The sequence below is a fragment of the Kogia breviceps genome, chromosome 5, assembly GCF_026419965.1.
Source record: "Kogia breviceps isolate mKogBre1 chromosome 5, mKogBre1 haplotype 1, whole genome shotgun sequence".
Taxonomy (NCBI): domain Eukaryota; kingdom Metazoa; phylum Chordata; class Mammalia; order Artiodactyla; family Physeteridae; genus Kogia; species Kogia breviceps.
Window position 1 is genome coordinate 139,147,667 of NC_081314.1, and position 16,268 is coordinate 139,163,934.

The window sequence follows — 16,268 nt, forward strand, 5'->3', positions numbered from 1 at the left end:
TTGCCTTCCTTACTTGGAGCTTGACTCAGCGTTGCATAAGCTGCCTAAAGAAATCCAGGGTAGGAAGGCATTTTCAGAAGTTTGGGACACTCCTGCCTCGAGGCTGCACATGGAAGAGGATCTTCTAAGTAGAAACAGGCCCATGTGCTCGTTGGCAGATGGAATCCAACTGGATGTGGAAAAAAGCTCAACAGAGGGCTCAAACCAAACAAAAAATCAAGTGAAACAACACGATTTTAGTATAACAAGGATTTAAAAACAATTTTGAAAAACGTCTGGTACTAATAGACAGTTTTAAAAGTTAGTTTAAAAACTCTTCTGTTGAGTTAAAAAGCAGGAAGGCTTTCAATACTTCCATTCTTTTAAAATCCTCTCCTTTTGAACATAATAGAATTATTTTCTTTTAAAATTGTTTTACTGACCTGTCTTGCAACTGTGGTAGACAGAATAGTGGCTCCCAAAGATGTTCACATCTTGGAACATGATGAATATGTTACCTTACATGGCACAAGGGACTGTGTAGATGTGATCGAGTTGAGGATTTTGAGATGAGGACTTTATTCTGGATTAAGTGGGTCTAGTGTAGTTACAAAGGTCCTTGTAAGAGGGAGACAGGAGAGTCAGAGTCTGAAAAGGAGCTGTGAGGACAGGAACAAAAGTTGGCGTGATGTAATTTGAAGATGGAGGAAGGGGCTACAAGCCAAGGAATCTAAGTGACCTCTAGAAGCTGGAAAAGGTAAGGACATATGTTCTCTTCTGCAGCCTCCAGAAGGAATGAAGTCTTGCCTTGATTTTTGGATTTTAGGATTTCTCAACTCTGAGATAAAAAATTTGTTCTCAGCCACTAACTTTGTGTCCATTTGTTTGGGTCACGATAAGAAACTAATACATCTACTGTGATTGGTCAGATCCTGCATGCTGGCTTGAAGGAGGACTGACTTATTGACAAATAAAGTACTGCTCCATCTGGACCACCATACAATTTCCTTGGCTTCATTCCTTTGTTTGGGTGAGCTTATGGTATCAATTGTTCACATACTTTTCAGTATGCTAAATGAAACATCCATGTTGAGAAGTTTAAATATATCTGTATCTAATTACGAGGATCTTCATTCATCTTTGTGGGGGATTATCCTACCATATTAGTTTTCTAGGACTGTCAAAACAAAGTACCACAGACTGGGTGCCTTAAACAACAGAAATGTATTTTCTCACAGTTCTGGAGGCTGGAAGTCCAAGTGCAAGGGGCTGGCAGGTTGGTTTCTCCTGAGGCCTCTCTCCTTGGCTTGCAGACGACTGCCTTCTCCCTGTGTCCTCACATGGTCTTTGTTCTGTGCATACACATACCTGGTGTCTCTTTGTGTCCAAATTTCCTCTTCTTATGAGGACACTGATCAGATTACATTAGGACCCACCCTAAAATTACTTAAAGATAATTTTGCCTTAAACTTTACCTTTAAATTTTATTAAAATTCAATGAAAATTTTAACTTGATTACCTTTATAAAAGCTCCATTTCTAGTCACATTCTGAGGTACTAGGGGTTAGGGCTTCAACATATGAATTTGGTGGAGGGACATATTTCAGCCCATAACATCTACACTGGGTACACATGGGAGAGGGTCTGTGCCAGCCAGGCAGATAAGCCTGTGCACACTACTTGAGTGACATGTGCAGACCTCTGTCTATAGTTCCATGCTTCATTCCACTTTTGATATGCTCAAGTGTACCACACTGTGAACCAATTGGAACTGTATCAACTTGTCACCTGATGCACAAGAAAATGTGTTCCAGAGAAGATTACATGAAGACAGGGACAGGCCAACTCTGGAGGGGCAGAAACGATCTCAGAAAAATCTCATGAGGTTGGGGCGAGGGGGAAGAGCAGAATAAATGCAATTAGATCCCTACCTCAAACCATGTACTTTACACATACACCAGATGGATTATAGATCTACATGTGAAAAATTATTAAAGAAAATAAAGGACAACAATTATATGATTTAGAGAAAACCTTAAAAGAAGAATTAATAAAGCCCAAACAATAAAGAGAAAGATAGATAGATTCAACTGCTTAAAATTTTAAAACTCTGTACAGAAAAACCTATAAACTTCTGTTGGAAAAAGGTGAAAAAACAGACTGGGAGACATATTTAATAGACTAGGAATTAGTAAACAAAACACATAATAAGGAAAATAAACGTAGAAAAAATGAATTATTCAAAGAGGAAATGTGAATGGTCAACAAATAAGAAAAAAAAAAAAGATGCTGAAACTCAGAGAAGGCAAATAAAAAGAAAGAGAGACCATTTTCCAGCCATTGTATTTGTAAGATTAGGTAGTCAAGCTATCTCAACCACTGGCAAGGTTGTAGAGGAAATGGTAAATTGTTTCTGGAAATATGAATTGGTAAAGACATCTTGGAGAGAAGTTTGGTGCATTTAGGAAAATGTACTTGCCCTGTGTCTTAGAAATTGTGCTGTGAGATACACAGTAGACAACCTCCTGAGAAGTTTCATAAGCATCCTATATGCAATGGTGTCTGTTACAGCATTGTTTGCAACAGCAGAAAAAAAAAAAGGAAATGACTGAAATATCCCTCAATATAGGAATAAACAAACAAAATGTGGTATTTTCCTATGATGAAATACTGTAAAACAATTTAAAAAAATAAATAGAGCTGATATACATCAACATTAACAGATGTTAAAAGCCTAAGGTAGAGTATAAAAAGCAAGATGCAGATTTATGGGATATATACAGATAATGTACTTGTATATGTAGTTAAAAAATAAAACCATACAATGTGTATGTGTGTGTGTGTGTGTGTGTGTGTGTGTGTGTTTTAGTGGATGCACATCTACCTAGAAAAAAATTTTGTAACGAAAGGGAATGATACATGACAACTTTAGTCTCCAGGGGAATGTGGGGAGGAGTGGGTGGGCGTGTTGGTGGCTTAGGGGACATTAGCTAACATTCATCCTCCACTCACCTCTCCCCTCTCCTCCCCCTCCCTCATTCCTTCCTTTCTTCCTTCTTCTCTTCCTAAAAATTGACAAAAAGTAGATATGGCAAAAAAGGTTAGCATTTGTTGATTCTAAATTGTGGGAATATGGAGGTTTAAGTTATTCTTTTATTTTACTGTAACTTTTAAATCTCAGAAAGCAGAAACCAAACAAACAACAAAAACAAAAAAACGAAGTATTTATACAAATAAAATATTAAATTATAAAACTGTACTAAGGGAGGTGAAGGAAGACTTGAACAAATGAAAGAAAGCGTGACGCTGAGTATGCTGTGTTCCAGAGAGGGGGGTGATTACCGGCACCGTCAACAGACGCCTCACACTTAGGAGTTCCCAGTGACTTTTGAGTTGGAAGGTTGGAAGTTACCATATAGACATCGGTGCTGAATCCCTATTTTACTTGCCTCGTGAATGGCCTCCAGTCTCTTGAAATACTGTGGTAGGGGTGTCTTCTTCCAGTGCCAGCAACTGGCCCCACTGTCCTGAGGCAAGTGGTTCCATTTTTAACACCTTAAACTATTAAGGAAAATTCTTATTTTTGAAAAGAATTCTATTCCTGTAGACTTCGCTCTTTGGTTTCATTTCTTTCTTTCTGGAGCAACAGAGATGAAATCCAATGGCCCTTTAATAAGAAAGTCTTTCAAAATGTGAAGACAGACATCCTGCCTTTATAAGTTTTTACATCCAGAAATCTAAAGGGCTTTTTACACAAATACATATGAACATCATATGGGAACATCACCTTAAAATACAAATCGCCATGTAATGCAAATGGGCTGTGAATTTGAACTTTTTTTTTTTTTAACATCTTTATTTGAGTATAACTGTTTTACAATAGTGTGTTAGTTTCTCTTTTACAACAAAGTGAATCAGTTATACATATACATATGTTCCCATAACTCTTCCCTCTTTTGTCACCCTCCCTCCCACCCTCCCTATCCCACCCCTCTAGGTGGTCACTAAGTACAGAGGTGAACTCCCTGTGCTATGCTGTAGCTTCCCACTAGCTATCTAATTTACATTTGGTAGTGTGTATATGTCCCTGCCACTCTCTCACATCGTCACAGCTTACCCTTCCCCCTCCCCATATCCTCAAGTCCATGCTCTAGTAGGTCTGTGTTTTATTCCCATCCTACCACTAATCTCTTCATGACATTTTTTTTTTTTTTTTAGATTCCATATATATGTGTTAGCATACGGTATTTGTTTTTGTCCTTCTGACTTACTTCACTCTGTATGACAGATTCCAGGTCTATCCACCTCATTACAAATAACTCAGTTTCATTTCTTTTTATGGCTGAGTAATATTCCATTGTATATATATGCCACATCTTCCTTATCCATTCATCTGTTGATGGACACTTAGGTTGCTTCCATGTCCTGGCTATCGTAAATAGAGCTGCAATAAACATTTTGGTACATGACTCTTTTTGAATTATGGTTTTCTCAGGGTATATGCCCAGTAGTGGGATTGCTGGGTCATATGGTAGAGTGAATTTGAACTTTTAAAATTCTCTTTGAGAACATGGAAGAAACTAACCTGAGAACACAGAGATCTCCGCCCATCTCAGGTAGCGAATTTTTCTCTGGGCTTGGAGGCAATGGAGTCCCCCCTGGGAGGGAGAAGTACATAATAGATGAGCAATCCTTATCAGACTTGAAAGGGCAAAGATCTAAAGGGGAACTGGATGCCTGGTTAAGAATTGATACCTCAACAGACATAAGAGGAAGCTACATTATCTCCTTATTAATGACATTGTATATTTTATGAGAGTAGCAAGGCCTTGCCAACTTCAATGCCCCGTGTGGGCTAACAAAGGGATCTAAATGTTGACTTAAGAAAATTTACCTTTAAGGTAAAGGCCTCTGGAGACACGTCCCCCCACTGGATTGATGTTTATTGGTTGGTTTCTTTTTGAAAAGTGCTTGAAAAGTGACCAATGGACAAGAGAGGCTGTTGGCACTCAGTTCAGGAGGTTTTTGGTTGATATTGTTCAAGTTACCTGAGATGTTATGTATCACTGTGGGTAAGAGGAAGGGGGAAAGAAAGAATCTGAAGCTTAAGTTTCTACTGTTAGTAGTGGAACAGGGCTTCCAACTCAACTTCCTGGAACTCAGGTGTCCATTTTATTTTATTCTGTTTCAAGCCTCACCATTTCAAAAAGACTGTGAGGCCACAATAGCAATAATGCAAATATTTAATGACTGGTTTCAACCAATCAAAATGGACTATGGTTGCTATGCCTTCTGGGTACATCCTGGTGGGATATCTGCCCTGCTGTCAGCTCCAGCCAGTCAGACTCCAAGAAACCCTTTTGAAGGTGACACAGAGCAAGTGTTGCTCAAGTTAAGCTACTTGTGCCGTCTTTGTCTTCTTTGATAAAGTGGCTTTCGACATTCGATCTCCCTGTAATTATAGTCTATGCATTAAAACACTTCTTCGTAAAACTTCTCTTCATAAATCACTTCCATCTGCAGAAGAAAATAATGGAGAAAGGATACGGGGAAGGGGTGGCTTAGTGTGTCTACATTTTGGGGTCACTGACAAAGCTCACTCCTTCTCAAAGGCCTTTGGGTGGCCTGAATCAAGAGAAGGGATGTAGCATCTTTTAACACTGTCCTCATAGTCTTACACCCCAATGGTTCCAGTTTTGAAGACTGTTCTTTTCCTAAAACCCCATCCCCGCTCTCCACCTGCCTCCTTCTTACCTCAAAGTCATTTCTGATATGGCTCCCAGCACGTGGCTTTCCTTTCCGCCTTACCAGGTTCTACGTGCCCCTCCTTCCAACGGTGAGTCCATCTGCTAAGCCTGACATCTCCCAAGTGAGTAGATAAATCCTCAGGTGGTAGTTCCTGAACACCACCCCTCAATTGCCAGGAGATTGCCATGGACATAACTTCTAGTGTCAGCCCAACTCTGCCCCCAGTATTTTAGGTACATGAAGACTGGCTGGTTTCTCAAGAAGTTCCATGGGCTGATGCCCGCTTAAGAAGTTTGCTCTCCAAAACTCAAGCCTCAGTAATTATGAAAACTTATTGGAAATGCTTTCAATATTTTCAAGCTGAAAAGATGCCCATATATTTTATACAACCCCAAAGTGACCAAGAGAGGGGGGAATGGCAGGTCTGGGTAAGAAGCAGCCTCGCGCTGAAGGCTGAGGTGGGAGTGTGCCAATGTCAAATTATTGGATGAGATTTCTGAGCAAGAATCAAATATTTTAGTCCTCCAGCATTTGTGGAAATTATTTTAGCAGGGAACAGTGGTGGCACTAAGACAATTATTAGTTTTCTCAAAATCCAAATTAAGAAATTGTATGGCTCTGTGTTTACCTTCTGATGAAGGATTTAACCTTTTCTTTAAAACACTGTACCTGAACTATGAGCGACCCAGAGACAGACATCTGTATTTTTAAATGTCTGGGGGGTCTTGAGGACCCCCCAAATTGCTTAGTAATAGATTGGTGATCTCCAGCCTCAAATTACTTCCACATATATAAATCGCAAGCCAGAAGGAGGCACTGAGCAGAACAGAAGGGTTTGTTTGGAGAGTACCACAAATAATTATAAGTCATGGGAACAGAGAAGAAAATAAGACATGTTGATTAGAAACATCAGGATGAATTGGCATTGATTTTGCTGTACAATAGAAAATTGGTTTCAATTTATTTTCCAACAGATGCGTAGCATGGAGAGTGAGGAATTAAATTTTATTCCAGGTTCAAATTTAAGTTTGGAAATGAAATTTTGGAAGGTACACCTCATTTCACACAGAAACGAAGCAACTTTCTGAATACTTTTACATAAGGTATCCAAGAGAGAACTGACTTGATTATCCACTGTCTGTAGGTTCAGAAAAATTATTCCCTTGCTTTTGAGATTTAGTGTACGTTTAGTCCCTTTTTATTCATTTAGTGATGCTTTCTAATATTCTTTCCTGTGAATCTTTGCCTGTTCTGTTACAGCCTGGTTCTAACTGCTCATCTCTTAGAAAAACAGGAATTTCAATAAAGCCCTAACTTGTTATAAGGCTGCAGAATGTATTTCTGCTCAGTTAAATTGCAGCTTTTCATTTTTCTTGGGGTCCTTAATAATTGGAAGAAATACAAAGGTCACATGAACAGTTTATTTCTCCTTTTTTTTTTTTTTTTTTTTTTTTTTGCGGTACACGGGCCTCTCACTGTTGTGGCCTCTCCCGTGGCGGAGCACAGGCTCCGGACGCGCAGGCTCAGCGGCCATGACTCACGGGCCCAGCCGCTCCGCGGCACGTGGGATCTTCCCGGACCGGGGCGCGAACCTGCGTCCCCTGCATCGGCAGGCAGATTCTCAACCACTGCGCCACCAGGGAAACCCTATTTCTCCTTTTAAATGAAGAGTTGGTTAGCATCGTCAATTCTGTATGTTAAAGTGTCATTTGATTACTTGGTGGGCTAACTTCTCAGAGATACAAGCACCCATTATCTCATGGCTAGGTAGACGCATCACTCGGCCAGCCAGGGCCACAGGCGCATTGCTGACCTTTGGCAGAACTGGCGGATGGGCGTGGCCTCTGGGCTCAGTCATAGCCCTTCCCTCTGGCCTCCTGAGAGAAGCCGCGTGCCGGAGCATCAGTCCCCACCCTGGGCTCCATTGGCCAGTCAGACCTCACTCCTCTGGACTTCCTCTGCCTTAATCTTCAGCCCAGGATCATGTTACGTGTTCCCGTGTTCTTGCTCCCAAGCCGCAGAAGATCCCTGCTCGTGGGTGCCTTCTGGCGGGGTGGTCTTGGGAATATCTGCAGAGCAGATGATCAACTCCAGAGAGCTCCCGGCCCTCTGCCCCCAGCAGCTGCTCCTATCCTTGGCCTCCTCTGAGGCCTCAGTGCCCTCACCACCTCCCATCTCATTCTCAGCACATACCTGGGCCCTGTGAGGAGACAGGGCAGCCCATGAGAAGATAAGCACCCCGACGGCACATGACTGGGCTTACGGATGCCCCCAGGTCTGAAAGAGTGCCTGAACGATGCCTGGAATGTGATCTGCGCTCAGCAAAGTGTTGTTTCACATGGGATGAGCCTTCCTTCACTCCCTTTTCCTCCTCCTTTCTTTCCCTTTGGAAAAGAAGACATGGCCCCTCTTCCAGTCAAGGAAGAGAGTAAGAGATGACCTCACCTGCTTTGTTATTCTCTCCTCTAGAGCCCTGGTCCTTCTTTGGTTTACTTCCTAGAATCATCAACTTCATCTTCCTCTTGACCTCAGCATTATCCCTCTTTAAGTGACATTCTACTTCTCACCTTTCCCCCCCATTCCATACTGAAGGTTGAAAACTTGTTTTTACCATGGTAAATAAAAATGCTACCACTTAGAGAAGGGACAGGCACCCTCATAAGGAGATAAAAGGAGACACTATATGAAGTGACATTGGACAATGGCTTTGTAGTGTTCAGAATTAGTGGTCGACATTAAAAAAAAATAAGAGCTTTCACATAAAATTCAAGATTTTTGCAGGCTACTCCTGAAAAAGTAGAAGATCTGGTAATGCCAGGCCTATATATCAGCATCTCCACAGACATCAGCTGTTCTTTTCGAGAAGCCCTTGCACCAAAACAGATGCAACACACGTCATATCCTGCATACTCTCCTGCAACATGGCCTTGCCGCTCTGCCACCAAGAGATGGGGTCTGATTCCTCTCGCCTTGAGTCTGGAGAGAATCTTGTCCTTGGCCATTTGCTTGTAACCAATAGAATACACAGGAGAAAAGGTGCAGCATGTCTTCTGAAGCCAGGAATGCTGACAGCCCTCTAGAGAGGGGGGCTACTTCCAAGGTTGGCATGTGGAAGTAATGCTTTTTAATTTTGTGTACAGAGACATCATCAGTTACATAATCCTCATGGGCAAACACCCTCTCTGCTCCCTGTTTGTACAGATGGAAGTTTTTCTGCTGAACTTGGATGTGGGCTGTTGGCATTACAGGTGGGAAGAGGGAGAGACTGAGCTACTACTGACCCCTCTTCACTCTGTCCTTCTACCTCCAGACTCTCACGTTTCCCCACAAAACCACCACAGCATCTCAACAAAACCCACCTAAGTCTCCCCACCATCCATGAAAACCACACTCCAAAAGGCTCAGAGCCAGGCAGAGACAAAAGACCATTTGGTGATGAAATATTTACTGCCATATTTCTGAGAGATTAACTGATATCAGGATACGAAGAGGGCCTAGGTGCAAGGTGCCCTCCATAAAAATGTATTTAAGAACCTGATTACAAACAGTTCACATTGATTGCAGAAAACCCAGAAGCATGAAGAATACAATTAAGATGGCTTCTATTCTCACACCTAAAGAATAGTCTTGTAAATATTTAGGCTACATCCTTCTCCTTTATTTTTTGTTCATATAAATGGAACAATAATGTTCCAAAAATCAGATCTTACTGTAACTAAATGTCCTGAATATTGTACACATTTTCCCATGTTACTAAATATTCATGTACAGTGTAATTTTATGTATAATTTTATACATAATATTCTATTATACTAATATGAATTATCATAATTTATGTAATATCTCCTATTATTTGATATTTAGGTTGTTTCCAGTTTTCTCCTATTATCCATAACATGTCAATGAACATCCATCCTTGCCTACATATCTTTTCACTTGTCCATGATTATTTCCTGGGTCTAGAAATGTGATCACTGAGTCAAAGGTACAATATTTTCAAGGCTTCTGATCCTTATTGTCAAACTGTCCTCTAGAATCACATTCCCACCAACAAGAGTGACCATTTCATCAGATCTACACCAGCTGGAAAATCTCTTCTTATGATTTGGCAAATCAACTGTTCTGGTACTTTGGATTCCACAATAATATGACAAGAGACAACTACAAAGCACCGAAAATGGTTGCGAGAGCAGAAGAAATCTCCGAGAATGTACAACGTCTCCTTTACAGAGGAGGAAAGTGAGACCCAGAAAAGTAAGTGACTTGCCCAAAGTTATACAGATAATCAGTGGGTATCTCATTGAAACTGGTCATTGCAGCGCAATGACCAATTCTGGTCGCCACGTCGCATCAATGAGTTAATGATTATTCTAGGCTTACCTGACCTCCCCTTGCACCTTCCATTTAAAAAAATTGGATTTAAGAAGCTTCCCATACTGGTCTTGAAGGATCATGATGACTCAAAGTTCTCTAGGACCCCAAAACAGGGCCAAATCTTCTCCATGTTTGCTTTGCAATATATTATTTTATTCTGTACCTGGTCAAACTTGCTGACAATGAGCTTTGTTTCAGGCTCAAAAAGGGCTAAATGGTCTATGAACTAGAGTAGCAGTCTTCCTAAAGAAGAGCCCTGGCGCCCTGAAGAAGAGCACCAGCCTCTCTGAAGAAGAGTGCATGCAACAGTATCCCCTGAAGCTCAAGCTGCAGACACAGGCAGCTGGTAAAGTTGAGAGAAGCACTGTACATGTAGCCTCTGTCCCCTGAAAGCTCACTGCCTCATTTCTCACAGCCTCCTTATGCAAACTGTGGCTCATCCCTGGTTCTTTCGGCATTGGTGTCCACACTACCACTCACACTTTGTGGACCTCCTTTCTACCCTGATTTCTGTGACACCCATCTACCTCTCTCTTGGTTTTTGTCCTACCTTCTTATATCTATTTCAGAGTCTCTACTTTTTCTTTCAGCCTTAAAAATGTGGCACAAATCTCAAATCCTGAACTCAGAAATGTTCATTATTTTTAATTAAAAAACAAAACGGATTTTACCTTCTGTTTCAAGATCTTGTTTTGCCAGATGGTGGAAACTGAAACGTCAGCGAACTCAGGGTCATCTCAAATCCTTGCCCACTGCCCTGCTCTCCCCTTGCCCTGGGATCCTTTTGCGGGGAGGGGGCTTGAAACTGGTTATGACTCATTATTTTCCATGCACACTGGCAAACCCCAAGGCTTCTGTCACTCCTGTCAGGTCCCTGTACTCATCAATGTATGTCACCACAGTGTCCTCCTGCCCCCTCCCCCCCACGAGCTCTTGTCAGAGCTGTGTCTCTGTCCATCACCTCTATGCCACTCTGGGACACTTGGGAAACATCTAGCTACTCTCAGAATTAATGTGGGTGCAGGGAAATTGTGACACAGGACTGGCCCATTTTCTTGGTGACATGCCACCCCATTTTTGCTTCTCCAGTACTTATGTTTGGCATGGAAGCACCCTCCTAGGCTCACCCCCTTTCAGGAATCCTCATGGGAAGAATCCTAAAGAATAACAGTGCCTTGCACATGGAATCCCCAGCCCTCTGGGACATTTCTGTCATGCTTTTCCCATGCCATGCTCCACCCCCACCATCACATATCTCCACCCCGACCTTACACCTTGGCTGGATCAAATTAAAAATTCCTAACTTTGGAATACCCCAATTTACAGAACATGAGAAGTAGCTGGTAAGCAGAAAAGGAATGTCTGGAACTAAAAACACTAGTTTTTTTTTTTTTTTAATTGAAGAATAGTTGATTTACAACGTGTTAATTTCTGCTATACAGCAAAGTGATTCAGTTATACATATATATACACATTTAAAAAATTATTTTCCATTATGGTTTATCACAGGATACTGAGTATAGTTCTCTGTGCTATACAGTAGGACCTTGTTGCTTATCCATTCTATATGTAATAGTTTGCATCTGCTAACCCCAAACTCCCAGTCCATCCCTCCCCCACCCCTCCCCCCTTGGCAACCACAAATCTGTTCTCTATGTCTGTGAGTCTGTTTCTGTTTTGTAGATAGGTTCATTTGTGTTGTATTTTAGATTCCACATATAAGTGATATCATATGGTATTTGTCTTTCTCTCTCTGACTTACTTTACTTAGTATGATAATCTCTAGTTCCATCCATGTTGCTGCAGATGGCATTATTTCGTTATTTTTTTTATGGCTGAGTATAGGTATATATGTACCACATCTCCTTTATCCATTCCTCTGTCGATGGACGTTTTGGTTGTTTCCATGTCCTGGCTATTGTGAATAAGGCTGCTATGAACATAGGGGTGCATGTATCTTGTTGAATTATAGTTTTGTCCAGATATATGCCCAGGAGTGGGATTGCTGGATCATATGATAATTCTATCTTTAGTTTTTTGAGGAACCTCCATACTGTTCTCCATAGTGGCTGCACCAGCTTATATTCCCACCAACAGTGTAGGAGGGTTCCCTTTTCTCCACACCTTCTCCAGCATTTGTTATCTGTAGACTTTTTAATGATGGCCATTCTGACTGGTGTGAGGTGATACCTCATTGTACGGTTGAGTTGCACTTCTCTAATAATTAGTGGTGTTAAGCATCCTTTCATGCACCTATTGGCCATCTGTATGTCTCCTTTGGAGAAATTTCTAAAAACACTAGACATCACATCACATCACACTATCTATCACATCCCACTATTGTTGTACCACCCATGGATCTATTCTCAACCCTTGACACTCTGAACTTCTTTCCGAGATTGTCCTTGTTTAGTTCTGGTCTACTCCTATCATCACTATATAGGTCTACTCTCCACATCTACCCCTGACGTGACGATGGCACACATGTTACATGGCCAAAGCCGAAATCCATTTCTACCTCCCTTATGTTGTTCACTCCAATACGGTAAGAATGAACCCCCCTCCACCCACCCCTCTTGACCCCCTAAGGCCCACCCTGCCACCCTGCCCCTTCTTTCATGGAGCTTAACCTGATCTCTCTGTTGCTCAGTAGTGGCATTCTTCTCAAGTCCTGGAACACTTATTGTCACTCATTCTGTTCTCACTGAGCACGTGCTACATGGTATTGTTGTTTTGTGAGATCATGACTCTCTAAGGGGCAGAGTCTCTGCTTCTCTCCCTGCTGTGTCTCCAGGACACTGCCGAGCACACAGTAGGTACTCATCAGGCATTTTCTTAATAGATGAATTCTGCTAACAAGGTTTGAGCCTCCTCAAAAGAAGAGGCTATGTCTTATACCTCTAGAGAATCACAGAGTCTGAAAAGTTCATGGCTCTGAACGGGTCTTTGTGCATGATGGTGAAGTGAGACAAGGGTATAGCGCTCACCCTAGAATTGAGAAAGTATTTTTAAGCTAGGAAAGTCCCGATAAAACACTCCCATTACTGCATACTCAAGCAGGCCATATCTGGGTCCTCTGTATCAACTCTTTCCTTGACAAAAACTTTGATTTTGTTGATTGGGGTATCTGTAGTGTAACACAATCATTCCACACATCTGAAACCACCCAAATAATGAGCATGTGTTAAGTACCTAATGTGTGTCTAGTGCTGGGCGTGGAGAAATGGAGAATGAAAAAGAAATCAAGATTGTTTCAAGAGAAGTGCTGGTCTCTCAAAGAGTTTAGAGTCTAGTTGGGGAGTCAAGGCATATATACCCCAAGTAACAAGACGGAAGGAGCTTGGTTACACAGCAGAGACCCAAAAAGAAGGTCTAGCAGCTAAAGAATTAGGAGGTGAGAAATTCCTAGAGGGATCAATGAAAGCCTCACAGACATGGTGGGGCTTAGGTTGGAGCTTATATTACTGGGTCCTTGGTGAGAGGAGAATGCCTTTACAAATATCCAACAGGTTTGAACATAAAGAACAATACTATGTATGATTAACTGAACACACAGCTTATTAATCTCATAAGCCTATTAAATATTGTTCTTTAAATGCCACTTACCCAACCAATAACATAAAACCTAGGGATTTACAGATTTAAAAATTCCCTGATATTTAAACTTGAGTACAAACTTCTTTTTTCAAATTTTCCTAATCACCAATTAAAATCACAAGCCTACTGTACTGGATTCTTTTCCATGCTTCAAAAAATTTGAATATTATCACAATGATAATGAAACTTTGTTACAATTACACTTAAAACAATGATAAAGGTACTAGAATCGTGGGCCTAATTTGTTTACTTTATTATCTTTCTACTTATGTTTACTTTTATCCATTCCTGAGGTTACAGTGACTATACAAGATAGTAATTTCTATACTTTCCCAGGGTTATAATAATTTATCAGACCCAAAGTCAAAGTATCACCTCAGCCTAGTCAAGGCAGCAGGTTCTAGGTTTTATATCAATTGACTCTTGTTGGGTTATAAGATGTGGTTAAGCATCGAAGGACATTCAATTCTGAACTTCCAAATTGGGTTCCTTTTATAATTGAATTTTGATTGCTATGTTTGGGGAATGCCTTCTCTTTGCCCTGCTATGTTCTCTCTTCACCTTCCTCCACCCTGATCTCTGCCTTGGGGGCCTGACCTATATGGCACATGGATGGGATCATGGAGCCTGCCTTCTGGTTGGGTTCGGCGCTATAGCAGGGAGCCCAACCTGAACTCAGAGGCAGGGAGTAAGTTGGCACCATGGTCTGACTCCCCTGGCCCCTCCTTGTAAAATGGTCTTGGCTGTCTCTGTCCCTCACAACTCCTCTCAAGATGGCCCACTCCACATGACCGTCACATTGCATATTCTGGGGACCTCTCCTTTCCCCATCCAGCAGGTGGATGGAGGGGCCGTGCGTGAGAGCACCAATGCTGCTAACCCTGGATTCCTGCACCACCCCCTGCGGTTATGCTCAGCTGACCACAGCTTTGTAATTACCCCTATGTCCCCACCTTGCATGCTTCCGTTTTGCCACGATGCTTGTTTTTTTTATTGGGGCCCTATCTGTGGCCTTGGTAGAGGCAGATATGTACTCAGATGCTCTGATGCCCGAGGGGGTAATCTGCCTGGTTAGCCAAAGGCAGGGACAAGAGGGGGTCTCAGAGGAAGGGTGCTAACTCTGCAAGAAGACGGTGTCCAGTTTGGTCAGTATGGCCCAGATGGCTGTCCTCAGGAACTGGCCTGCCGTGGACACCTCCTGCAGTGAGGGGGCGAGGGCTCTCCCAGCACAGGGGAAGCCATCCACGATGACAAGCTTGGTTCAGAGACCAGCATGATCTTCAAGGTGGGAATTCTACCTTCCAGGATCATCACGGACAGCCAGCAACCAAAACATTCATGAAACACCCATTGTCACAGGAAATCTTTAAACGGACCCCAGGCTGCTGCTGCGGCTGAGTGCTCAGCAGAGCCTAGCTCTTCCTTTGTTAAATTGGCATCATTACTACCATTGCTTGACTTCAGATGTGCTCCCTTAGGCGAGCCGGTGGTTTGTGAGGTCCCATCTGCATGGACCAACTGGAGAACGAAGGCAATTATGCGGATAATTCGAGCAAGAGCCTGGCTTTGCTTAAGCTCTATAATCACCTGAAGAGCCTGTTTTTCAGAGCGTCTCCAATGGCACATTCAGACAAAAACAATTTTGTTTTCTGAATGATTGCCTCACTCTTTTGGCCGTGTGACTTCAGGCCCAGTGGAAAAGTGATATTCATCATGCTCTGGTCCTGGAGCCTGCGGAATCAATAAAGATGTCGCGACTGAGACCGGTAACAGCTCCAAATGGGCGTAGCAAAAAAAAAAAAAAAAAAGGAAAGAAAAGAAAAAGAAACCAGAGCTGTTCGTGCTCCCTTTGCATAGCTCCCTTCTTGCCCCGCTCCCCACCTCGTGGCCAGGATTCATGCAAGCCCTAACAAGAAGGCTGGGGCCTGGGCCCTGCCCCTCCCTCGTTACTTTTCTGGGTGGTGGTCACCACTGCAGAGGTGAATCTTCCATGGAGCTCATTTAAGTGGTACAGGAACATCCTCTGCTCACATCTGACTAATGAAAACCTTAAGCCAGTGTTAGCGAGGCAGCCGGCCACTTCGTGCCAACCAGCTTGCTGGCTCTCGCTGGGCCACGAGCAGGGTCAGGACACATGGGCAGCTGCCCTGGTGATATGATTTGGAGGGTGCAAAGACCCTTGGCCTTCGAGGGTGTCTGGAATTCTACTGTTAGAGATGTATTTCTTTATCTCTCCTAGTGTTGTCTACCTCTAAGAGCCTCCGAGTGAAATATTACCTCCAAGAGAAGGGGTAGTTCCTTTGTCCACAGGAGTACAAACAAGAAGAGCTAATGCTTATTCAGTGCTACTTCATCCTTACAACGTTCACAGGAGGGAGGTACTGCTATCATGCCCATTTTACAGATGTGAGGTCCAGGGCACAGAGAGGTTCAGTAACCTGCCCTAAACCACACAGCCAACAACCTGAGCAGTCCACTTGGAGACTGTGGCAGAACTGCTCCTCTCTTCTTCCTCTTGGGGACAAAGTTGGGTCTCTCTCCAATGGTGACAACTCAGCAGGGGAAGTGGG

At 42.5% G+C, this 16,268-nt stretch overlaps 1 protein-coding gene across 1 annotated transcript in view; it reads left to right on the forward strand.

Annotated features, from left to right (window-relative positions):
• Positions 1-16,268, forward strand: part of KCNE2 (potassium voltage-gated channel subfamily E regulatory subunit 2) — a 171,419-nt gene that overhangs the window by 120,855 nt on the left and 34,296 nt on the right. The window contains exon 2 of the mRNA XM_059064481.2: positions 9,762-9,981. The gene's annotated coding sequence lies outside the window, so the exon portion shown is untranslated. The remainder of the gene's footprint in view (positions 1-9,761; positions 9,982-16,268) is intronic.